This window comes from Balearica regulorum, chromosome 1 (assembly GCF_011004875.1).
Source record: "Balearica regulorum gibbericeps isolate bBalReg1 chromosome 1, bBalReg1.pri, whole genome shotgun sequence".
NCBI classification, from domain to species: domain Eukaryota; kingdom Metazoa; phylum Chordata; class Aves; order Gruiformes; family Gruidae; genus Balearica; species Balearica regulorum.
Window position 1 is genome coordinate 27,884,159 of NC_046184.1, and position 25,426 is coordinate 27,909,584.

Here is a 25,426-nt window from a genome sequence, read left to right on the forward strand (position 1 = left end):
AGCAGCTCAGACGCGGACATCTACATATGCGTAGAAGTGCCTCCTGTGTGTCTGGGAGTTTTAGGGGTAGCATAGGGAAAGGAGAAGGGGCCCCATACTTCATGGAAGGAAAAGTAGATCCCTGCACTCCAAACCTACCTTGAACTGTGAACTCTGCTATGGGCGCAAGTTCCCCTTGAACAGGTCCCAGGCTTCAGCGTGATCAAGTCACCCCAAGAGCAGGTATTTAGCTGAGACACCCTTTTCCCCCTGCAGTGCATAAATCTCCATTACACCAGTGATATCGTGATACTTGGAAGCACTGTGCCACCTCTCTGGCATCAGTATCATGAAAGATTCAAGGGCTTGCGTCCAATACTAGATGGCACGCAGAGTTTATCAACTTCATCAGCCCAGGCAGGAAGGTCATGCTGAGCACAGCGTTTGCAGATACACAAAGCAAATAAAATCAGCAGGAATCACTTCACCAAAGAGCAAGTCTCCCCTGCCATCAGAGACATTCCTCCCCCTCACAAATTTAAGCATGGAGATACGCTCCTTTCTTCAAGTCAAAGGGTTTGTGGCCCTTCTGACATACCTGATTTGTTTACTTAAAGTCACCTAAACAGTTGTCAAATCAGACTGAAGAGCTTCAGCTTGTGGTAGAGCACGTGCATACAGCTCTGCTCAGCCTGCAGGGTAGGCAGATCGCCTCCGAGCATCCCTCACTGATGCTTCATGAAACCCATTAGCCTTCAGATGGCTACGGGCTCTGCTTAGCTCTATTTATTGTCAGTCAATGTTATTTACCCACTTTAGCCTCCAGCCCTGTTTACACTACAGGCAAGTAGTGTTTGACACCACTTATCCTTCACATAAGATGGTTTGGTGGTTGGCCAAAACACAACCTCAAGCATAAGGAGCAACTCGCCTCCTGCATTCCTTGGGTTGATCAAGGCTGGCTCTGCAGCCCTGCGGGCACCCCCAGGGCAGAGGCTTGTGGGTCCTTTAAACTTCAGTCAAACAGCATGAGAAATATATCTTATGCAAATAGTTTCATCTTTTGTAATTAAAATTCTTAAGAAAATGTATTCCGAAAGAAATGACACACACTATCGTGCCTTTCTTAAGCTGAACCCAAACATCCCTGGAAACAGAGCACTGGATGAATGTGGTCCAGTATGGCACCTTCTCTGATCTCAACTCTCGCATCTCTTTAATAAACTGCTAAAACCAGACTTTCAGGCTTCATTACTTTTCTTGTTGCTAACTTCGTGTGTTTGACTGAAATTGGTACAACACCCTACAGGTAGGGAAAAGCAAAGGATTAAGTACTTTAATAAGGAAAGGGTATGTGATATCAAGCGTCCAACTATGAACATACAGCCTCCCCTGGCATGTAGTGTCAGGTCCCAGGGAAAAGACCTCACTGGAAAGTCCCACTATCTCTTAATCACGTGCTCAACGTGCCCCTTATTCCAAATATCTTTCTCATGTCTGTGCAGAGAGAGTTAAGACTCTTCTGGAACATTGCTTTCACTGTACGTAATAATTGCTTCTTACTGGAACAATTATTTTTACAGAATATATTAAAAAAAAGAAATAGTTCACTCAGTTCAATTTCAGCCCTGCATTACAGATGAAAATGAAAGGAACACATACGTGAATTTGTATTTCATCAACAAACTAACTCTTCACCGACTTTTCATTGTCATTTACTGGCTTGAATTAACATCAATTTAAATGCAGTTAGTTAGATAACAGCTGCTTAAAGAAATGCCAGTAACTTTGCTTTTGCTCTGAAATGACATAAAGGATTTAAAAAAAACACTTGTTGAAATATGCCCTACGTGTCCTTTGATAAGGGCCCGCGCTGACGCAGGCAGTGGACAGACACACGCTGCACGCTCACCGTGGAAGCCAAAAGGGAACTGGAATATTTTACTTGCAAGCACCACAGTCGTAGTTCACCTGTGCCGCAAGGTGCGGTAGATTTACATGCACTAAGCTACAGCGCCAGGAGATGTCTCCAGGGCAGGAGCTTTCTGAAGGGGTAATTTCCTAGTTAACAAGCTGCAGTTAAAACATTTATTTTCTTTAAAATCTGTCTTTTTAATTGTTCTTGTTTTCTGTTGTTATTAATATTGCCTATTTAAAACAGAGTGCTTCACTAGTGTATAACAGACAAGGACTCCTATGTCTCCAATAGTAAACACAAAGCAAAACCAAATCAAATAAAAACCTGCAGGATGAGGTGATGGATAGTGTGGACAGCCCCCTTGCAAAAAGTCACGGCGAAGTGATAAATCACCCTATGAGGACGGTTCAGATAGAGCAAGACAGTCATGTCCATAGATCTTCACTCAAGCCAAACCCCAAGTTACATGAAATGGGTACAGCAAGGTCACTACTTGTTCCACCTACCCGGCCACCTCCAAGCTCAGGTCCCAGCCCTCCTCTTCCCAGACCTGCCCCATGCTTCCTCGCCCAGAGCTCTGTTGTACCTGTGTTCGTCACGCCCCGTGGGGAGCCCTTCCCGATGCACAGCTAAGTCTCTCCTCTTCTCAAGCCCATAGAAAAATCTTCTTCTCCCCTCTCTTCTGCTTTGCTTCATATCCTCTGCTTTAAGTCTCTCCTAAATCACCACGCAGAAGCACAGGTTGCAAGGGAGTCCAAGCCCCTGCTCAAGCAGGCCAGCTGCAGCAGGTTCTTGTGGTCACATCCACCTGGGTTTTGAATGTCTCCAAGGATGGAGACTTCACAGCCTCCATGGGGAACCTGCTCCAGTGTCTGACCACTTTCAGAGTAAAGTGTTTTCTCATGTGCAGATAAAATTTCCTGTGTTTTAGCATGTGCCAGTTGCCTCCTGTCCTGCCACTGGGCCCCACTGGGAATCCAGTTGGCGTATCTAGTCTACTTTGAAGGCCCTGACCCTCCTGGCCCAGACTCCACCATTCCTTGCAATTTCCAGATCAAAACACCCTTCCATCTCAGCCAGAGGTCCCTTAGATGAAAATAAGAGGACAACAACATGCACAATTTATTTCTATAATGTCACTTAATGCAGATGCCCATACAGCTTTTTTTTTTTTTTTCCTTTTCTAAAATCAAAATCTCAAGTTTTTTGCACATGCATTTGGAATTAATCTCAAATTGAAACTCAGCCTTAACAGCTGAATATTTTTCAGGCTTCTGTAATTTGTCCAAGTTTATTCATGTATGAAAAGGATTCTGTCCATCACTGCATTTGAGGTAAAAAGACATACAATAAAGTCAGCAAGTTTTAAGGAACAGGAAGCCTGGATCTGAAAACACAACATCGTGCCTTCTCCTAATGCAGAGCTACTGAAGCATAAACATAGATCTCTGAGAAATATTTTACAGTGAAAACTTCAACAAACAATCCATGACTTTTGCCAAATTCAGACCCCGGTAATGCTAATGATTAGACTGAGCTAGGTTTAAGAGTGTATAATAAACAGATTTTAGTACGTTAATAAGTACTAGTTGTAAACCACAGAAAGTGCGTCTTTGCTTTCCCCCTTTAAGCATCTTTAAAAAAATAAGAAATTGCAATAATAGCAGGACTCTTTTGCAGACCTAATAATACAAAAGCAACTCTTTCAACTGTAATCTAAGGAAAAAAAACATGCTGTGATGACATGACCAAACATTTCCATGTCATCAAGCCGAATGAAACAGATTGTGTCAGGCAGTTCTGAAGCTTCTGCAGATAAAGGAAGATCACTAGAACCTTTGATTTCCCAAATCAAGGACTTTTTCGTAATGTACTCTGGGGTATTGCACAGTAAATGGGCTAGATAGTAGTTCAGAAACAAATAACACTTTCTATTTTTTAGAAGTTACAATGCTTCTTATCATTTTTTGAAAATAATCAGACAACTGATTTATTTATTTGCCTTTGCTGTGAAGCAATTGAAACAGTTTCTGAATTTCTTTGATTTGAGGCATCACTAACCTCAGAGAAAAATATGACCTTTTCAATCAAGTCTGTTTTTTTTTCTTCTGACTGAAATATGAATTAATACACTGTCGGCAATGAACAAAACTTTTCATCCTCTTAAGATGCATCATTTTAGCTCAGGGTGAATATTGAAAATTCAGTTGTTTAATTCTCTTTCACAATCAAATAAATCCATACTACTTCTAGCAATACTATGCAAGAATTTCGTTGGTTCTGCAGCAGCCAATTAGGGATTTCTGTAGTTCTCGGCACCAAAAGTTCACAAAACTGGGCCTTCGGAGGCTCTACTAGACCTATTTGATGATCCCCTTCAGTTGCATGCTGTTGTGCCCCGGCACCGCTACCCTGCTGTCAGCAGCCTTGTGCTCATTGAACCCACCTTTGGTACTCGATCTCCTGAGCGGCGTGTGGGGAGCCAGGTCTGGGAACGAACTTGGCTGAGCAGACCACAGGAAAGAGCATGCAGCGAGACCAGCTGCCCACCCATGGAAAGCTGTTCACGGAGCACAGTCACCATGGACTCACAACTATCTCTGCCATCATTACTGATCTGTAGGTTCCCATTACCTGGGATGGTATTACTGCAGCAAATGTTGTGGTCATGATCAAGCTAACTAAAAATACAGCCTTTGGTCACCTTCGTACCCCTACATACCAGTCCAACAGATCTAACATACTGTTCTTCAAACAGGCAGAACTCAACTGTTGGATAAAATTGCCCTTAGATACCAGACTGAATGTATTAACTATTCTTTTAAAGAGAGTACAGTTCTTACGGGAACTATAAGCCATCCTTTTTAATTTCAATGATGGTTGAAGTAATTCCTGAATAAATTTTGAAAAGAAATGTAAGGTTCTCTAGATTTAAAGGTGCTGCTTAAATGGGAATTGAGTACTTCATCTCAAATGACAAGACTTAGCCTCAAGGCATAAGGTAGATGAGGGAAATGAAGCACAGTCCCACAAAGGTGGATCTAGTGCAGTCTCTGAGTTCCCACTGTGCAGGGAGGGCTCACCAGGCATCTTTCACTCATTCTAACTCTTTTCCCCTTTTATCCATCTATATATCTGTCTATTGAATAGAGTTTGCTGTCTTCAAGCTGTCAGCAGGACCCTAGGAAGGCTTTCATCCTTTCAAAGTCTCACCTAATTGCTCCTGTGCTCAAAAATAAACCATTTCTCTTTCCTCTTCCATCCCACAACTCCCAAGATCTCTTTCTACAGCCTGCACAACTGATAGGAAAATGTTGGCAGCAGAGTGCAGGGAGCCTCCTGGTGCATCCTCTTCCTCCAGACTCCCATCCTGGGTAAGAGCTTCCCAAGACCTCCAGTACAGTTTCTATTTAATAGCTTCAGACCCTGCCAGAAGGAGATGGGTTGTTAAATTTCAAACCTGTGCTCTCTACACAGTACTCAGATGGGTTTCTGCAGTAATAAATATCAGCTCTCCTATGCGGCAAGCATTTGCCCTTTACGCAGACATGACTGAAGCCTTGCCGAAGTCTTCCTCCTATTCCTCACTCATTTCTAGTCCAGACACAGCCTTCCTCTGACTGATACAAGGAACTAGTGACCACTCAAGGAACAGGGGACAAGCACCTGCCCTGCCAGGGTCAAGAGACTCCCTGTCAACCACCATCACTCACCCTACCCCCAAAAAATTGCTCACATCATGAGACTTCTCGCATGCCTTGGAGCCCACCTCTACTGCTCTGGAGGGGACCTGACTATCCCAGTTTTTTCAAATCCATGATTTTGCTTTGGCAGGGAGCTAAAAAAACTATCTGTAAGTTGTTCTTATCAAAACCCACCTTCACAGGACTCAAAGGACAGCAAAAGTCGTGTCTGAGAAATAACAGGCTAAGGAAAGCGCTATGCAACTGACTGCCTAGTGTCATCACACCAGTGCAATACAGAGCCTTTTCCAGCAAATAGTGACGAACCCAAGCTAAATATTGCTGGATTGCTGTGGTCATTTCCCAGGTCAGCCATGGCTTTCACTGTTACAGGGATGTACTTGCATGTGCAACACCATTTTATCTAAAATCTTCATGAGATTCCAATGGAGAGCTCAACCTCAAGGACCAGGCTCTGCTGAAAAGCCAGAGACCTGGCAATCAAAACACACTGCAGAGAAGAGACAGAGTCAGGACAGATGGAGGTGTGAGCATGAGAATGGCAGGAGGTGGGAGGAGGTTAACGGAGTAATACAGCATGGACCGTCATCTGTCCCGCTCTCTGTGGTCACGGCTGCCTGAGCCACATCCTGTGACTGAAGACAGCATCAACAACAAACCTCCTCCGAACCAGCAGGGCTGTCAGAGGAATTTTCCCACAGTAAGGATCACATTCATCACTCTGTGCCAGGAACAATATTGCATTGTAACATCCCCGGGATTCCAGCAGATGGAAGAAAAAACATCCGACCTCAGCCATAAGCAAACTCCAAGAAGTGGCTGAAGTGATGAGGAGCAATGCTCTTTTGGCTGCACTACAGCATGGCAGATTTTACATGTACTGACCACCTGGCCAAGCACCGTGACATGAACTCAAGTGGAGAATGGAGACTAGAACTTAACAAACCTCAAAAGGCTAATGACTAAACAACCAAGCTTGACCTTACCTGTAAATTCAAGGGAAAGCTGAAAAAGGGCAGAAACCCACAAGCATTAGATTTAAACAAGTGTCTGAACCTTATGGATGCATTTGACTGAAGGAAAGAACAAAAAAAAAAAAAAAAAAAAAGAAGAGAAAAGAAACAGAAATATTGAAGAAGAATTTGAAGTGCTTTCTTTACTTGTACAATCTCACAGATCTGTCAGCGGGAAGGGAATATAGTGATGGCCACACAGACAACACTGCAAGCTTCACTGTTTTAAAAAACCCCACTAATATTTCCAAATATTTTTTCAGGGTTCTTTTTTTAAGTTTCCCTAACATGTGGCAAAGCATATGTCCTCTTAAGGATTAGACTTTTCTTCTTATCTGTAATAGTCACAGTTATTTTTCTTCCTACACATTTTTCAAGTAATCTTCCTCAGCATCTGTACACGAAGAGGATTTCACAGCCACTCTGTTTTTCTTTCCGTTCAGGACCACTCTATGCTTTCTCACAACCCTTACAGCAGGAAAGCTGTAGCCTGCTCAGACAGGAAAACATAAATTATGCTACGACAGGTTTATAAGACTAATTCTAATAAATACCTCTCAGTAGCCTCCTATTCACTGTCTCCCTAGAAGAGCAAGGAGGGATTTTTCTGCTGGCAGCCTTTTCAACTGTATCAACATTATTTCATGGAAGCACATGAATTTCAATGACAATTTGTCTGGGAAGCCCAGACAGGCTTGCAGACCAGAAGAAACAAGAAGGATCCCTCCGAACCCCCTGGTTAGAGCACTGGCCTGGGGTAAGAGACCAGAGACTTGACCCTATTTGATGACTAGATGCATTCAATCTACTTTTTTTCACCTTGGATCACTAAGTCAGGCTTCGATCAAAGCTTCTTCCCCCACAAGACCATGCTCTGGCGTGGGGCCAGGCAAGGCAGAGATGTGAAGCGAGGATCCCCGTGTCCTGAGATGCAGCCACCAGCACCTGCAGCCCAGCCCAGCCTGACCCACTTCCGACAGGTGCCTCGTGTTTTCTTGCATCGTTACACAGTGTTTTGTTTTGGTGTGCAGAAAGTCCACAACACCACTCAAAGCTTCTTTCATTTCAGCAGGATCTTCATATGCATCAGTCTCATCCTGTCTACTGCCACTGCATATTTACTGAAAGTAAAAAACCCAAACCCACCCCATATTGTGGACAGAAAGAAATTATGGCCCTGAAAAGAACAATGTCTAATACTATCAAAATTGGCTATACCATGTGCTCTGCTCTATTTTTCTGTCATTCATCTTTTCATGATTGTTTATTGTCCTGTTTTTATTTCAAAAACATTTCATGCCTTAGCTGCATGTCTTTATGTAAATACTGGTTCAGCAGTGTCATTGAAACTCTCAGAAAAGCAAGTGTCTTTTTCAGAAGTTAATTAGGAACTTCTTTATTCAAGTACCATTGGCTTTCCTAGAAGGTCACATCACTTTTGAAAATAGGATTTGGACGCATGACAACATGAAAGGAAATTCAGAACAACTCATTTTGGAGACATTAACCAGTCCGATAGCTCACCTGTATCACTGACCCATACCCATAACATTTGTTACCAAAGTCTCTTATCACTGATACTCAAGTGAATGCTGCAGAGGCCAGAGAGGTCTGTGTGCTCATGCCTGTTTAATTCATACAAACTATGAAGGTCTAAGATTAAAACCAGAGGCTGAAGGATGATGTCCAAAAGCTAGAAGCGTTTAGTACTAAAGCATCTTCTGCAACACTTGCAGAAGTTTCTTCCTATGTTACACTTGACATGGGACATATCAAAGTACAGCTTTCTACCCTCAGACTAACTCCATTCTCTGTATCATGACCTCAGTACACAAAATAACTAAGACTCAAAAGAGCAACATTAAAAAAAAAAGAGTAGAATTAATCTGGTGATAGAGTTCTTGCCACCTTCATCTAACAAATCTGATTTTCCGATTATATAGAGAGAGTTTCACCGACTTTCAGAAATATTGAGAAAGTCTTTTAAGTTTTTCCCTTATGCAAGATGTGCAGCTGGACTTCTCCCTTGGCTCTCCATCGAATGCCTTTTACCCAACCGCTCTGCACTTTTCCTTTTCAGCCCAAGCAGAGAGTATCTGACCCCATTCCCACTTTTTGTTGTGAAACTGGAAGATGCCTGACATTTTTTACTCAGTAGACAATTTATTTTTAAATCCATGGCTAAGAATGCAGCACAATATATCTTAAAACAAATGTTCTTAGTCATCATTTCCATAATATTTCAACCCCTTCACAGGAAATATGATTCAGAACAGCAACAGAATAAAAAACAATGGTTTCCTATTAGCAAGTGTCCACAGCTCTTAATTTCAAATCTTAGCAATAATAAAAAAACCCCAGTAATAAAAACTGCAGTAATAAAACCTTGGGTAAACAGTGATACTTTGGAATAGCACTAATAAACAACTGGAGACCTGTGTGAAAGGTACACCGTATTTCAGCGGCACACAGCTGCTCAGCTATTGAAACAAACACTTAAATAATGTTGTCCCTGTTAGGAGCATGAGAGACCTTCTAGGTCTTCAAATAAGTAAAGTTTAATATTTAATAGGAGATAATATAGGTCTAAAACTAGATCACCTGCCTCAAACGAATGCTCAACTGGCCTGTTCTCCTAAGGAATGTTTTCTATCCCAGATGAAGAGAGAGAAAGTGTCCTATGCCGTAATTTCTTGTTACTTCTTAAAAGCACATGAAAAAGTGAGGTTAAATGCCTGCTACTTCTAACAAACTAGTTCATTCCCCCTTTTTCTCCATAGCACTGATAAATAAAGATAAGTGTGTTTTGTGTCAGTGATGAGGAAGGGTAGATGTCAGGTTTGAAGCATCAGTTTCAAATTTTAAGGTTCTGTAAATTAAGCTTTTATAAATGCCAAGGCCATGGAGCTACCCCATGAGTCTGGGCAGGCAATTTCGGTCACAACCAGGAACTATTCCTTGCTTCCCTGCTTACTGCGTTACACTGTGGTACAAAAGTGCTCCTGCCATACAGTGTAAAAGCAGATGAATCTCTCCACTGCACTTAGAGATCTCATAGGTAATAAGATACTGTATTGACTAAATGTGTCTTACCACATGCAGCTGGAGGAAAAAATAAGAGGTACTACTGCAAATAAATTTCCATTAAATTGCTACATTTCTTCTTTCCTTTAGTTGAATTATTACTGCGGTTTTGCTCATTGTCAAGATTTTTTTAAATTTTATTTTTAAGTTCTTTCTACTAAAACAAGTAGGAGTAGGCTGTATGTGAAATAATGAAAGCTATTCTGCTATTTTTCATACAAAATTATTCAAAACCATACACAGCTTAGGTTCAAACCTTAAATTCATGACTAAACATGAAAACATACTTTTATCCACGTTGCCACAAACGTCTACCTACAGAAGGCAGTGAGAAATCACCTACTGACATCACTGTGAGCAGGTCAGACCCTTCAGAAAAAAAATCTAACAGGATAATATCACCCTAGAATTACATAAGTTGTGTGAAAAAAACAAGTAGTAATCAAAACATACAATAGTCTGACCTGTAGTAAGTATTTTCGCTCAACTCCATTAAAAGGTGAAAGACAGTTATAAATACAATGTTTTCTAAAACCGGCTTAACAGAGGCAACATGGGCAGAATCATGGACCATGTCTGATGTCTGAAAGCTACCGCATTTGTTGCCCTGCTGACACCATGGTTTGCTGAGTGGAGAGAACGGGATTTCTCTTAGAGAATACACTGCACCTGACAGAAAGTATTTGCAGAAAACAGTATCTGTAACTTTGTCTAGACCTTACACATCCACAGACTGGACCCAGCTTGAGCACCTGCTGTACTCTGAGGAGGAGAGGACATTCATCTCCATGGCCATGGAGCTCCCAAGGATACCGACCTTCCATGGCAGTATTAACAGGACATTAAATAAGAAAAGCAATTGCATCTCCACATTTACTTTTACAATGAGATTCCTCAGAAAACCTATTTGTTCACTGAGCAGAAATCCATCTCGGCTCACGAGTGTGGTTGGTTTCTGTCTAATTGCACAGGGAGACTTTAGAAAGTCGGGGGCCTCGCTGGCAGAAAACAACTGCTGCAGTTGTATGGAAAAGCTGTTGAGTTGAGACCGTACCTTGCTGTGCCAGAAAATCTCCTCTGGCCCTGACTGTCCATGAAGTATCACATCTGTGCTGAGATAGAAATGCTGTGAAGCAGAACACAAGTTACAACTAAAAATGGTTTTCATACACCAAAACAGAATTCATAATGTTATATGGGAATATGTCACACATAGTTAAAAACATGCCTAAAAGCTCTTGAGCTTCTCACTTACTAGTAAATAAAGAGAAAAGTAACAGTGATTCCTTAAGTTTCTGTTTCTGGTCAATGCTGAAGATGAAAAGCTATTAACAAACCAATGGCAGAAAGGAGATAACCTAAAATAGAGCCCTACGTACTGATTTAAGGTAGAGAAGTAGGATTTTTCAAACACATCTACTGTTTGGAAATCTCTTCCAAGATTATGGACTCTTCCAAGTCCATAAGAGAAGTAGCAAGCAGTGCATAAAAGGTCTTTAATCTTGGCTTAAGAGAAAATTAGTAATGGAAAAATTCATCAAATGTCTACATCATACAAATTAAACAGTCAAAACCACAACACACACAGTCAAGGTCTTGTTATGGGTGAAACATTCCTGCGTATGACTTTACAAAGTCTATAATTATCTATAATTTCCCAACATTGTAAAATACTTTCACACCTTGTTGTAAAGATTTTCCAAATAGGCCGATTTCAGGATCTTAGAACCATGGAATGGTTCAGGATGGAAGGGACCTTTAAAGATCATCTAGTCCAACCTCCCTGCATCTTTCACTAGATCAGTTGCTCAAAGCCCCATCCAACCTGGCCTTGAACACTTCCAGTAATGGGACATCCACAACTTCTCTGGGCAATCTGTTCCAGTGTCCCACCACCCTCACTGCAAAAAATGTCTTCCTTATGTCCAATCTAAACCTACCCTGTTTCAGTTTAAAATAATTTAAAAATTCAGTTTAAAATCATTGACCCTTGTCCTGTCACTACAGACATTGGTAAAAAGTCTCTTTCCATCTTTCTTATAAGCCCCCTTTATATATAGAACTCACACCTATCCACGTTCAGCTTTCAGTGTTCCCCAGGTTGCCCAAGGAGCATCAGTCAGAAGGGTTTGCCCAAGACTTCAACCACCTACAGAGCTCCAGAGGAACCTCTGAAGCATGACAAACTAAACCTGACAGCATTTTTAGTACATAATGTTTTCCATTAGCTACAAGAGCTATAAAATTAAAGCTTCTGGTCAGTCAATGCCCTTCTGTTTCCATTTACGGTTAAGAATGCAAACACTTGACCATAATTTCTTTCCCAAACTCTGCTCAGCCTGTTCCAATTTTGGGACAGAATTCAGTCTAGTCAAAAATATTTTTAAACAATGTGGTTTATTTATAATTGGAAAAGTGAGCTTAGTAATCACTGAAATTACTAGAAGTTACTAAATTTAAAACACAATGACTACATTTTCTTCTTTTGCCATACAGAGCAACATATTGAACAGAAAATCTGAGTGCTGCTGTATACAGCTCAACAGAATCCCCTCCACGAACAGCTGCAGCCAGAGCCAGAAAAAAACCCAATAAGCGAAAAAAAAAAACCCCAAAACCAGCCAAACAATCACGATGTTAGGAATGGCAAAGAATATGGAATATATAATCTTTTCTATATATTGTAGTTCACCTATACTTTATGAGTACTACCACTCTATCCAAAAGTGAAGCTTGCATAGGGAGATGTAGCAGTAAAATTAAAAATTGAAAGATTAAAAAAATCAGTATTGTTTAGGTCACGTAAGACTTAAAGAAGAAGGGATACCGTATGTATATGTTGAACAAAGAAGCAGACTGGCAAAAAAGCAGACATTCCCTAAAATAAGGGACAGATTGAGAACCGTACAAGAAAATAGGATTTCGTTAAACACAAAATTTACTTGCGACAATCACTATGAAAAGATGATGCTGAAGTCAAGAACTACCAAAACTCGAAGTTGGAATTATAGTAAGACTATCCAGAAGAGTAACAAAAGGAAAGCCAAATGGCAAATTTGCATGTGAGGGGAAATTACAGATGAAGGATGAGAGGCAGATTACCACTGGCACCTGCTCATTAAGAGTTATTTTACATTGGTGGCTGAATCTGGTAGCACCCATTCTCAGGAAAAAAAAAAATACACCTTCCAAAAAAATAACCAACCTCCCATCTACCCCAAAACAACACTAGAAATGCCCTGAGGGACTCCACCACAAAGGTTTTAATGTTCTGCATAGTTTCTGGAGCACAGCCTGCTAGCACACACAAAACTCCCTTTGCTATTCGAAAATATCAAGAAAACATTAAAAACTCCGCTTTACAGATATCAGGAAACTGTTTGATGATTTCCAGACTAACTTGAAGAAGCTTTCACCGTACATTATATTATGTTTGAACAGGAAACTGTCTTTTCTTCCCAAGTTACTGCTGTAATCCGTCACGCTTACTCCAGCTATGTGACACACTGCAAAAGCAAAAGCAAGACTAAGGCTGTGGTCTGACAGGTATTTCTGGCTGCAGGTCAGGCATTAAGTGCTTTTTTCACTGCGAATGCCTGTCATCACCAACCTCCCTACCTGGGTAACCCCCAAAGGTCTGCTGGCGTAACAGCAGAGCAGTCAATCCACGCGCCAGCCCAGCCTGAGGGATGGAGGTCACAACCAGAACGAAGCAAAAACACCGTAGGGAAAAAGTGTTTGAGCTAACTGAGATCACTTCATGTTGCCACATCTGTCCAGATGTACACCTGGTTTTGCAGCACAAGTCAGGTGGGCAACAGTGATGAGGCATTTCCCACAGAAGGCTGCGAGTGCATTGGCTTTCACGCTGAATGAAATCTAAGCATGATTCAGTTGGTTTTTACTCTCCATACTCCCAGGTCAGGACTATATAACAGCCAGGGATTCATCTGCCTTTGGAGTAAAAATGTCAAGATTTTGCCTTCACACTAAGATTTTTACAGCAGTACTGCAAATGGGTATTAATTATATCACATGAGGGAGAAAGAGAGAAAAATCACTGTTTTGGTAATGAAGACGCTGTTTCTCGGTCATCTCTGGATGCCAGTTTCCATCTTACTAAGCGTCATTTCCCACTCTCCCCTACAACACACTGAACTCATACATCTGAGCACTAGAAATGAACTTTCAGGACAATTAAACCCCATGCTTCCCACCTATTTATTTTCAATCAAAGAATCTTTACCAGGAAAGCAGACAGCCTAGTTGCAAGCATGAATAGAAGAAATTAAAATGTATGCTAGCAAAGATGCAACGCCTTTTACATTATCTGCGATGGCTCCTCCAGGGTTTCACAAAGGATGAAGGTATGGAAAGGAAGCTTTATGTTCTCTTTCTCCCCACAGAACTAGATGTTAAAAGCTTTTCACCTAAATTTGGGGTTAAAATTGTAAAAAAGAAAGTGATACATGGATTTTGAATCCTTTCGGTATCATTGTCCGTGTTCCTCCATGTGCTGCACAATTTGGGAAGGGGACATGGTGACATGGCTGAAGCAAGAGAAAAGTAAATCCAAACACAAGTAGAGGGGGAGTGTGAAAGTTATCACTCATTTAAGATCTGGAGAGCAAATGAGAAATGACGCTAAAATTATACTGGATTACTCTTGAGAAATAAATCAATACACCAGGCACTATTTGGCCTTTCCTTTACATACAAAAAATTGTTTTTCATGGAAAATATGCAGTTAGCCCCACTCATATTTCATGTTTGCTTATATGTTCTCAGCTTCAGATGTTACAATACCATTGGACAAATTTAGCTTTCCAAAGTACTTCCATGGGAAGCAACTTAGCATGTAAACTTCTTTTAATTCCTCTGACCTTGTCATTGCTGTTCAGCATTATTAGACGTGGTAAGCAAAGGAAGGGCCAAGGGCTTGTCTACCAAGGCAGCTACTCTTTAAAAGTCACCTCTCTTCCACTTAAGGTGCTATTTTATACCAGGTTAAATGCAAAAGAGGACAAGGCTGAAATATATATTATGCGAAGAGATGTAGGAGATGACTCACCGGAACAGAACACCTATCCCTACGGCCTTGACATTCAATGTGAGTTGCTGGTAGCCATCCAAATCTGTTTTCTTGTATTCTTTCTTTGAAATCTCTCTAAAATCTTAGTTAAGCTACTGCCTTGATAGAGACCAGCAAATACTTTTGTTCCATTTATGAATATCTGTCATAAAAATACATCACAGCTGAGACTCCTGTTACAAAAGCACTTTACAAACAAAAATTTTAAGATTCAAATTGCTTCTACCTAGTATGCCTCATTGTAAGTCTCCTTAGCTGAGGTGGTCCTTCACTTAAAAGAAGCCACCCACACAAATCAATTTAATAAGCACAAAGCAGGTGGGGACCTGGCATTACAAAACACTGAGACCTGCTCAGCACTTTGCAACCTGTTCTAAACCATACCTGCAATACTATTTTTCATCTTTCATCACTTACATTTATCTTTGGTCTGTCTGGATAGATCACATAAAGGTGGGAGCTAGCATTTAATACACGGCCGTATAAAGACTAGCCACCTGAGCCCCAGTCTCACTGAAACTCCGCAAATAAGCTCACGGATCAAACCCCAGTGAAGCAGACGCGAGGTATTCCAGAGGCACCTGATGCTGAAGAGCCCATTTTAACTGTTTGAGCAGCTGCAAACACCTACATACTCATATTTTTAAATGGTGCTATTGTGCATACACAAAATATCAATGGCAGTCCAGAGAAAGAACATAAGCAGCTAGAGAAGAAACTGAATTACCAGAACTAGAGCTTGGTCAGTTTGATTTATAAAAGAATAACAATTTATAACAGAACAATCTGCTATATGATTCTTTTAGCAAGGCAGACATAAGCATCAAAGGAAAGAGATGACTCCTTTTCTGACAAATCCCTGATGAAAAATGTCAAATGCTAAAAATGAGCAACACACGTATTCTTCTTTTATAAACATGATATTGAATCAAAGGGGTCATTTTTTAAGACTTGTGTCAATGTCGATAGTTACAGGTGCCTGAACGCATCAGGGGGCAAGGAGGCTGAAAAAGAAACCCATTACCTTTGATTGCTTATACATATACACAACTACGAACAAAAAGTATTTCTGAGGATATACACAAATGCTCAGACAGCTGATACATGAGATGCATCTAATCACAACTGGTGAGGAGATGAACCTTCAGAAAAGGAAGATGGCCAACCCGCTCCCGCCGCTGCACAGGGGTGTTCAGTGTTTGGGGTCAGCTCCTCAACCACTGCAGGCTGCCACCCAACGCTTCAGGATAAACTAGCGTGGGTTTTCCAGAGCCTTAAAAAATGTCAGGCAGTGAACCCTAAGTCTGTAAAAATGCTTTGTGGCCTTCATGGTGGAGGCAGTGGGTTGAGCAAAGGCAGGCAGGCCAGTAGCAGTTACCTCCTCAGCTGTTCAATGTATATTGTCCTCACTGTCTTAACATCCAGTCTGCAGGCGCGTTGGCACACAGATGCAGCACTCATCCCCACAACTGTTTCAAACCTGCAGTCTAGCTTATTTCGTGGTAATCACTTCAGGAAGACAAATACGAGACAACTTTAGTCAACAGTCTTGTAGTCCTGCATTTTCCATTTTTCGTCCTACTTAAAATAATCTGGCTTTATGGCAGTCACCATTCTTCCTTCAACTTACTGTAGCCCAGGACGTTGGTCTCATGAACCTCATCTTTCATCTAACCTCATAAAAGCAATCTAGAGGACCATTTCAGAAGCAGACTTCTGAAGGTCAAGGGTGGCACTTGACTTTGCCTTACAACTACATCATTTGTAGGATGGCCTTACAACTATATTTCTTACCTATCACATGACTGTGTTCAACGTGATACTTCCCCTCTGTGGATAACTTGATGCAATATAATAACGGTTAATGGTCTCCGCCTGCATATGAAGGAGCTCCATCACAATCACAAGATTGCTGCATGGGGCTGTGTCTGTGTGTGCATGTGCCTGCTATCTGAAACCGATGACGACCCTTTGTTAGGTGTCTGACATTAGAAATTAGACCCAAGTTTTTTTCAGACGTTTCCCACGGCTGCAGCTGCCTGTCCTTGTCCCTGGATGCCTCCTGCGTCTTTAACAGGATGCCCTCTAGTGCGTAAACTGCACATGGACTTTTCCACTTCTGCCCACCTTACTGCAAATCAAATGCAAAATGTGTTTGAGGCAGCCTAGGCAAGGCACACTGCAGGGCCCAGCTCAAACACTAAGGAAAGGACTAGAAGGGAAGTAGCAAAGACAAGGGGAAAAAAATACCTACAAACCCATAGTGCAGAACAAAAGTCTAATCTTACCGTTCCCATCTGAACAGCAACCACTAGGAAAGGGAAGTGACTCAAATGCAAGTGCATTGGCTTCTAGTTAGTGTTCTGCATTATAAACATCTGCTGAATCAAAAGTATAATTTTATCTCTTTGTAAACAAATTCAGTTAATCCTTTCTAACAAATATATCTGCAACACGCCAAACGGTAATGTTAATGGTCTCTGTACATAAAAATGCAGTTCATTTAGTTCACTATAATTTAAGAACAGAATTCAAACTTCGGACCATTCCCATCTACTGCCATGAGGTGTTGCAGCCCCCCGACCAGAGGACCGCATATTTTAATAACCATGTTGAGGACCTGAGTCAGCAAATGTTCCTCTTGCTGAACTACAGCATTCACAGAAAGCAAACACACTGCAAACAAATTTGTTTGAACTGGCATGTATTTTTGGTTTATTATTATTTTATGGTGTTCTCACATCTCTCATTAATATTAACTTTTATTCCAAACTGACAGCATAACTTCCTGCAAAAGCAACGGCTACGAGGCACAGTACAGAATTACACTAGCGTACGAGTAAAAAGGATATTGTGCCATTGTAGATGCATATATTACATTGTATATCAGGTATTTAATGATTTTCTTAGTCAGCAAAGCACTTTCTGGCTTATTGCAATGCTTATTATAAAGAGTATGTAAATAAGTACATGTTAATAAGTAAACTAATGGCTGACTAATGCATTTAGGTTATGAAATACCACGGGTGCTTCTGAAAACATTGCCCGGTAGATAGAATTCCAGCCTGCACGTTTAAAATACATACCACAAATAAACTAATGCTTCTAATAAACTGAAACAGAGAAGATACTTTTAATACCAATTTATTTTCACCTGCACAAAGGCAGATAAAAATCTAAGGAGGGAGGGGGAAAGGAAGAGGACAAAGCCCTTAGTTAAAGGGTTGACTCAGGTACAGCTGGTGAGGGCACAGCTATATGGTACTGCTTTTGTATACAAATAAAAATACATCCAGAGAACTGCAGAGCCCGTCCCGCACAACACACATCGCTACCTACTCCATCAGCGTAATGGGTTTCCGATCCTTATGCCAGGGGAAGATTTCTGAAGGGCTAAGCCTGCAATGTCTGTCGTGCGAGGCCCCGCGAGGGGAGCTCGGCCCGCCTGGACACCACCAGGCCCTTCGCTCCTAAAACAAAGGTGTTTGTGAGAAAAGGCTTTGTAAAATTTCATTGCTGTCGGCATCCTTCTCCCTTAAATGCTTCTCTGTCACGTTAGATTAGAAAAGGAAAAGAAATGTGAAATTAAACGAGAGATTTTGGTTGGCAGGCCTTTCGTTATTCATTGACTGTTTATTATTGATTTTTGTGCCTGTGCAGAAGGGTCACGTGCGTGTGCATTGGAAAGAGGGTGACTGCAATTTACAGAGGGCTGTGCATGTGCGGGAGCTCAACGGCCAGAGAAGCTCTCCATCGATTCTCTCTGTGCCTGTTTTTTTAGGTTGGTTGTTTTTAAACTAAGAAAGTCTCCAGTGTTCACCCTGGGCTAAACCAACAAACCCCTCTGTGGCTCTAAGGGTCCAAGTTCTGAGGGTCCACTGCAAAGATGCAAAGGGGTTGTCGTCATCTGGATAGGAAGATCGGAGACCCCCACCACCTTGGGTGATCCCCAGGGCAGCAGCTGCCCGCTCGATGAGCCAAGCTGGGTTAGCATTGACAGTTACTGAGCCACTTGACGATAACCAGCCGGCGGCTGGTCTCATTTGCACCAACAAACAAAATGGCCCCCAAGAGCCCTGCAGTGAAGTGCAGAGCGTGGAGGTGTGCCAACCCACACATTTCTGCCACCCAGTAAGAGGAACGCCACTGTATATAGAGAAGAACAGATTTGTCATGAAGATATTACAGGATATTTATTTCAAGCCTCTATTACTAGCTCACCTAAGGGAAGTAGCAAACAATGCTGACTAGTCCTGCACATCGCTGACTCTGCATCCTCACCAACAGAGCATCTGTAGAGCTGTGTATTTATTGACCTAGACCCTCAAACACAAGGGGGACAGTACTAAATAATTATTCAGAAACCTAAATAAAACCAATTGCCTAACAAGGATGTTGCTCCATAATCAGTCATTGCCAGCTTCAGTGTGGCCTGCAGAAAAACTGGGAATTTTAGATCTACCTGAGTGTTAGAAGGCAGTAGAGTAGTACTTGAAGCACCCAAAATTTTCAGCTGGGTGATTTACTAATTACTGGACTTGGCTTATATCGTGGGAAATTCGTCATGCTGTCAGAAAGCTTACAATACCTTGTAAAACTGAAAATTTATCTTGCAACTTCAAGAACTTCAAAAAAATGTGTGGGAAGATAACGGATTAAAACTCTTTAAGCAGAAAAGCACCTGAGAAACTTCACAGTTTAAGTTTAGACAAGTCAGCTTTTCTTAACACATAATACTCACTAAATATCTTTATTTAATGCTGTCTAACCTGCACCACTGTCAGTTCTCAGTTTCTTGATACCTATGATGTTCCAAACACAGGAAGACAGTGAATGTGCAGACTTATTTCACATTGCTGGGGGGTGTTTGGTAGTTACTCATTCTAAATACCTTATTCTACCAGACTGAACATCAAAAAACTCTCAGGGCAACAGAGTCGCTTCCTCAGAGTCATTAGGAGCTTTGCCGACTGCTTCAAGGAGGCCAGAATTGCAACACAGACTTTCTCGAAATAATCGTGGAAAGTTAAATTCCATTTCTACCTCAGAGACACCAATCTATCAGCCAAGGCTTTAAAATAAAGCAACACCAGCCGTCTACAAGTAATACCCACAAGACCTGGGATGTTTAAAAATTCCCCTCGGCTTCAGTGGGCAAAAGGCACAGAAATAAAATTATATTTGCTAAGAGTCAGACACAGTTGTACCTTAAGAATTGTATAAAAACAATATATATCAAAATAAAGGCAACAAACCAGCAAGAACACTTCAACAAAATAAATAATGAGACAGCAAGGTATGAAATAGAATACCGTTGTCCCCAAAACAAACTGAATACTTATTTCACTTTTGAACAGGAACAAAACTTGATTGTGGAGGGAAAAATAATAAAAGTATGTGCAAGAAAAGAGATATTGTGACAGGAGAAACAGAGATGTAATTCAAAGAACTTGACACATGGCTGAGTGCAAGATAAAGGGAACATACATAAATCATCTTACTGAAAGAAGTGGCATTTGAAAAAAATCAAACACAGCATCAAGAGAGTTTTAATAAACCGATGAAACTCCCCAAACTATGCTAGAATATCTCCTATTTCTATATTTAACATGCAGACCCAAGCTACTGCACTGCTGACAAAGCATCACTATGTGAAACTTCACAATTTTCAAGATAACAATAAATTAAGCACTGGAGGTAAATGAAAAATTGAATAAAATGCAAAATAAATAAATCATGCCAGACCAACCAGATGTGTCTCTTTATTAAAAATAGCTAGTTTTATAGCCAAGAAAAATGAGTAGCTCTAAACCATCTGGATTTCAGTAAAGCATCTGACAGTGCCATAGGAGGTTACAGCAGGAGACGTGGGGAGGAGGGAGGAACTGGCAGAGATGGGGAAACCTGCAGCTTGCCTGGGAATGCTGGGCTGTGAGGAGAGCCCATGGAGATGTCAACTGAACCTTACCGAATATTCTCATTACCAAAACCAGCAGGGTGCAGGAGAAGGCTGGTGTGAGCTGCCAGAGAAACCAGATCAAAGCTAATGGTGCAAAGGGTGAGGGATGGTTTTAGGAGGGCGGGCTAGGGCAGCCTGACTGACTCAACCTCCCAAGGGGAGGACAAGGAGTGAAAACCCCATGTGAGTGCATTGGGCACTGGTCCTTATGGCAGTGGCGCAGTTCCTGAAAGTAAAGGAGAGAGCTGTCATGAGCACAAATGTGTGCAAGCCAGCCACAAAGACATCTGGGCTGGAGTAAGAGCAAGGTTTCTAACTCAGAGTTACCAAGTTCTGGAAAAATCTTTCAGTGTGGTGGTTTATGGGAAGATAACGTAAAATATGACTGAGGACTGGAGTTGGGGACCCAGAGAGCTCCGTCCTCCTCTCTTGTTCCACATAGCACAGCTCCTACCTCCTCCTCACAGGAGGCCAGGGAGCCATGTGAGGACATCGGGGTGAAAACCCTGGCTCCTGCAAAGCCACTGATAAAACATCCCCGACTGTAACACAGGCCAAATCCTCACTTGCCAGGTCTAGGCAAATCCTGCAGCCCAGGCATCTTCAACAGTCCTGGAGCTGCTGAGAGCTCCTCGTGGCTTGTACACCCCCCCCCCCCCCGCAAGACTACAGGGCTTTTGGGGCTGCTGCTGACACAACAGTGATCAGTGCTTTAATACCATAGACTCTCGACAAGAATTTCTGGAGGGAAATCCAAGTTAGGACTATGTAGGGCAAAATCTACTGCTATGGAGATTCTCTTGCATTTGTATCACTCCTCCTTCATCCTGACCCAAAGAGCTGGACGGACGGACATAGGGATGAGGAGGCACTTCTGTACCACCCAACGCAGCATGGTACAGGAGCCTACTCTGAGCGGGCAGATAAATCCATTAAGTCAAGCGCTATTGAGGAGACACTTCTGGCTCCTAAAAGCGGTGGGTCTGCATGGGTGCAGCCCTGCACAAGACCTCCTCAGCTCCTTCTCTCAGCAGGGAGAGCTCGTCGGCTCAGCTGCAGCATCCTGCTGCTGCTGCACAAAGTCAGCTTCTGCTTGAGAAGTGGCTCGAGTTGCACTCAGGGACTCTCCGGCCCCTCATCCCCTGTGCAAGGTACAACAGGCTAGCTGCACGCCCTCTCCTAACGGGGTCTGGTTTAACCTTCTCTCCAAAAACCAAGGAAATTACTAGTCTGGGACTCCAAGCTGAGATTTGTGTAAAACATACCAGCTGGGTATGCTGCGATCAAGTTTGCTCAGAATTAAAAATAGCAAGAGAAATTTCACATGGAAGATTAAGTGCGTTAGTAGATCATATAACCTTGCTCCAGACCAAGCTGCGCTGTAAACAATTTTCAGTCCTCAGCATAAAACATACAGACAGTGCCATCAAAACATTTAGTTGTGTGAAGATCAACATCTACGGCACTCTCAGGTTACAAGCACATTTTCTTGAGAAATGAATGGCAGCCTTACAAAATAAAACAATGATGACGATAACATTTCTTGTGCTTTAAATCCGATCTCTGAGTGTCTTGCCGCTGAGCACAAGACCTAACATATCAACCTAACAGGCTTGACATTTAATAAGCCAAGTTTATTTCTAGAAAGTGAGCTGGAAATTAAATCTCATGGTTGCAGCTGGCACACTGTGCAGAAGAGGAATCTTACGATGATTGCATTTCATTTTTGCCCTATAGCTTTCATCCTTCTAATTGGTATATTTAAGTGCACTTAATCACTTAAGCATTGAATCTACTGCAGTGATAAATCTCCAGTTTAGACTCCACAATAATAAATCTTTGTCTTCTCACAGCAGCTGGCGAGTTTTGATTTGGACTTTGAATTTAGGTCTTTTCCTCAGGCTTAACAGTAACAACTTGTTTGTTCTGTCTGCTGAAAGCATGACATTAACTCTTGTCTTTAAATGCATTATCGTTGCTTAAGCTTAGTGTTCTCAGTGTTAAAATTGGTTGTCCTTCTGCAGTGCCCAACTAAGAAACGCACACACACACAAAAATCCAATTAGCCTGTGCTGGGAGTTTACAAAGCAACTTTGACTCATTAGTATTTACACAGCATCACTGGTCCACATGACACTTCACAGACACGAGGATGAGCTGGAGTTTATAAAACAATCTTTCAATAGATGCCTCCAGTGCCACAAAGAACTAATTTAAAAACAGGTGGATGGGGCCTTCAGACACCCCCTTTAACAGCCAACGGAGGAGCAACATCCCTGCAAGCACCTCACAATCTGGCCACAGGACCAAGCTGGGTTTTACATTAAATTCTTCGACAAATGCTCTAAACACATTCCTGAAGTAGCTCCGGTAAAAAAGGGAAAACTTAGATGTGACCATCAAATTACAAGAGGGAAAACTGCCTTTGGACTGGAGAGACTGGGGACTCTATCCCCAGTTTTGCTACAGGCTTCCTGTGGTAACCTTGGTAAACTATTTAGTCCCCAGTTGTTAAGAATTCATGCCCATTAATTGCCTTTGCAGTAAACCCCTGGACCTATGCTTGCAGAACAAATCACGCCATTAAAGATTTGCATGGTCGGGGTCTCACTTCCCTGCGCCTTGGTTCTCCGCATACAGTTTAACATAACTCTTAGTTGTATTCAACATACCAATGGATGTCTGGAGTAAGGGCTTATTCTGTTAAATATAAAGTATCTTCTTAAACAACTTTGCCTTGCTACAAAAAAGCTGAATCCTGACTTGTGACTGCTGCACAAAAAACACTATCTTCATCATTTTCTGACAGTGATGTTAATTTCTGCAGAGTTAAGTCCGGTAGAAACTGCCCGGTCATCCAATGTAAGTCACCACTTTGGTGGTTTTATTTGCTCTACCACTTGCCAACAAGACAAATAACTCTCCCTTAAGCACAGAGCTTGCCAGCTGACCGAGCTGCGCGCAGAAACCCTGGACTTGGCGGGGACGGCGGTCTGGCACGTGCACAAACAGCCCGGCACATCCGGGGACTATCGGAGCCTCCGTGCTTGCACAATGTATCTGCGCACCATCAGCAATCACTTCCAGCTGGGTGTTGGTTTGGTTTAATCTCAACATGATAGCTTTTTACTAGTCAGCTCTCCTGTTTATCACAGGCCATTAGATTTTGCCCCCATTCCCCCTCTATTGAACTTGGCAATCCTCATCACACCGATGGTCTTAATACCACGATAGTCCAAGCTGTAAAGCAATTGCATCGCTTTCCACGGCGGTGGGGTCCAAACACACACATCTTCAAAAATCTCCTTTAAAAACCTGCTTCTCATGTGAATTCCTCTGGATTCCACTTGCAGCCACCCATTTGTGTAAGATTTATCTCCCCTACATTAAAGGCTACATTAGCACCTGCTATTTTCTTCCCACCATACAGTTCACAGTGTATAGCAACCACCTCCCAATTCTTTGTTTCTATTAAAGTGAGGGCACTGCACGCAGCAATGTCTCACAGCCAGGCTGCTTCTTCAGACCCCAGATGATTTGGCCCCCATTCTGCCAAGTGTAACAAGTGCATTTTAACGCCAGACATTTAGGAAGCTCACTATATGTTTCTCAACTAAATTAAAGCTCTTATTCCTCCTTAGCTACCGTCAAGTTGCTTCTGTAGCTTCTCTGGGATTAGATAAACAGTGTGAGCTTCTTTACGCTAGCAATGGGGTTTTGCTAGACTCTGCGTAGTTCCTCGCAGAGATGCTGCAGTTTTCAGAATTCATTTGAAAACACAGGCATACCATTCCTCCAAAAGATCCCTGGTTTATCCAACATCATCTTCCTAATTCCTGCTAGGTGTTGCTCCCAAGGCAGGCATCACGTCCTTCTGTCTTTCACTTAATGCAGAGCTTTGGCACAGAATTACGGATTTCTCTCACTTTTCAGTCCTTTAGGCCCTGACACCACTGAGCACTTCTTACGTCTTTCACAAACGTAAATTTATGGTCTAGATTTTCACATTTGCTTTGTTTACAAAATAACCACACACACACAAAAATCTATTTTAAATTTTTCCTTTAATTTAGAATCGCAGTATTTTCACAGCCACTCAGACAATTAGGACCTATGACCTCTGTGAACAATGAGGCTTATGTTCTTTGGGGCTAAATTTATCCGGGCACTCAGTGGATGCTTTGGGAAAATCCCACTGATTTTCATCAGCACATGGAGGACATTAGACTTCCTTTAGAAGCTGGCAGTACAACTCCGTGGTTGCATATCAGCCAGTGTTACAGTAAGCTCACTCAAGATTTTATCAAATATTAGTTTGAAAGCTCTGGCTTACACATTTCCCCTGAAATACTGGCTGCAAATCTTCTAGAGCTTTTGTAGTATGAAAGTCAATTTCTTAAAGTGTTTTCTGAAAACACTGCATTTGCTACAAACATCACTCAGTTTCCTGCATTTGATGCTGATTGATTGAAAAATTAAGCTCAATCAAAAAATCAAACTCGTGAAGAAATGCCAAAATTCGTAGAAAACAAGTATCATTGTACGCTGCATCCATTGGGAATTGATCTAACAAGTTTTGTTAGGACTTTTGCCCCCACAAGAATCTCAAGTTTTATCTATAAAGACTTTTGTCAAAAATAACACACTACTTTCATGCACATCATATTCTTTTCCATA

General features: G+C 41.8%; 1 protein-coding gene across 3 annotated transcripts in view; it reads right to left on the minus strand.

Annotated features, from left to right (window-relative positions):
* The window catches only part of ST7 (suppression of tumorigenicity 7), a 160,694-nt gene that overhangs the window by 128,461 nt on the left and 6,807 nt on the right, over positions 1 to 25,426 (minus strand). The gene's annotated exons all lie outside the window — the stretch shown is intronic.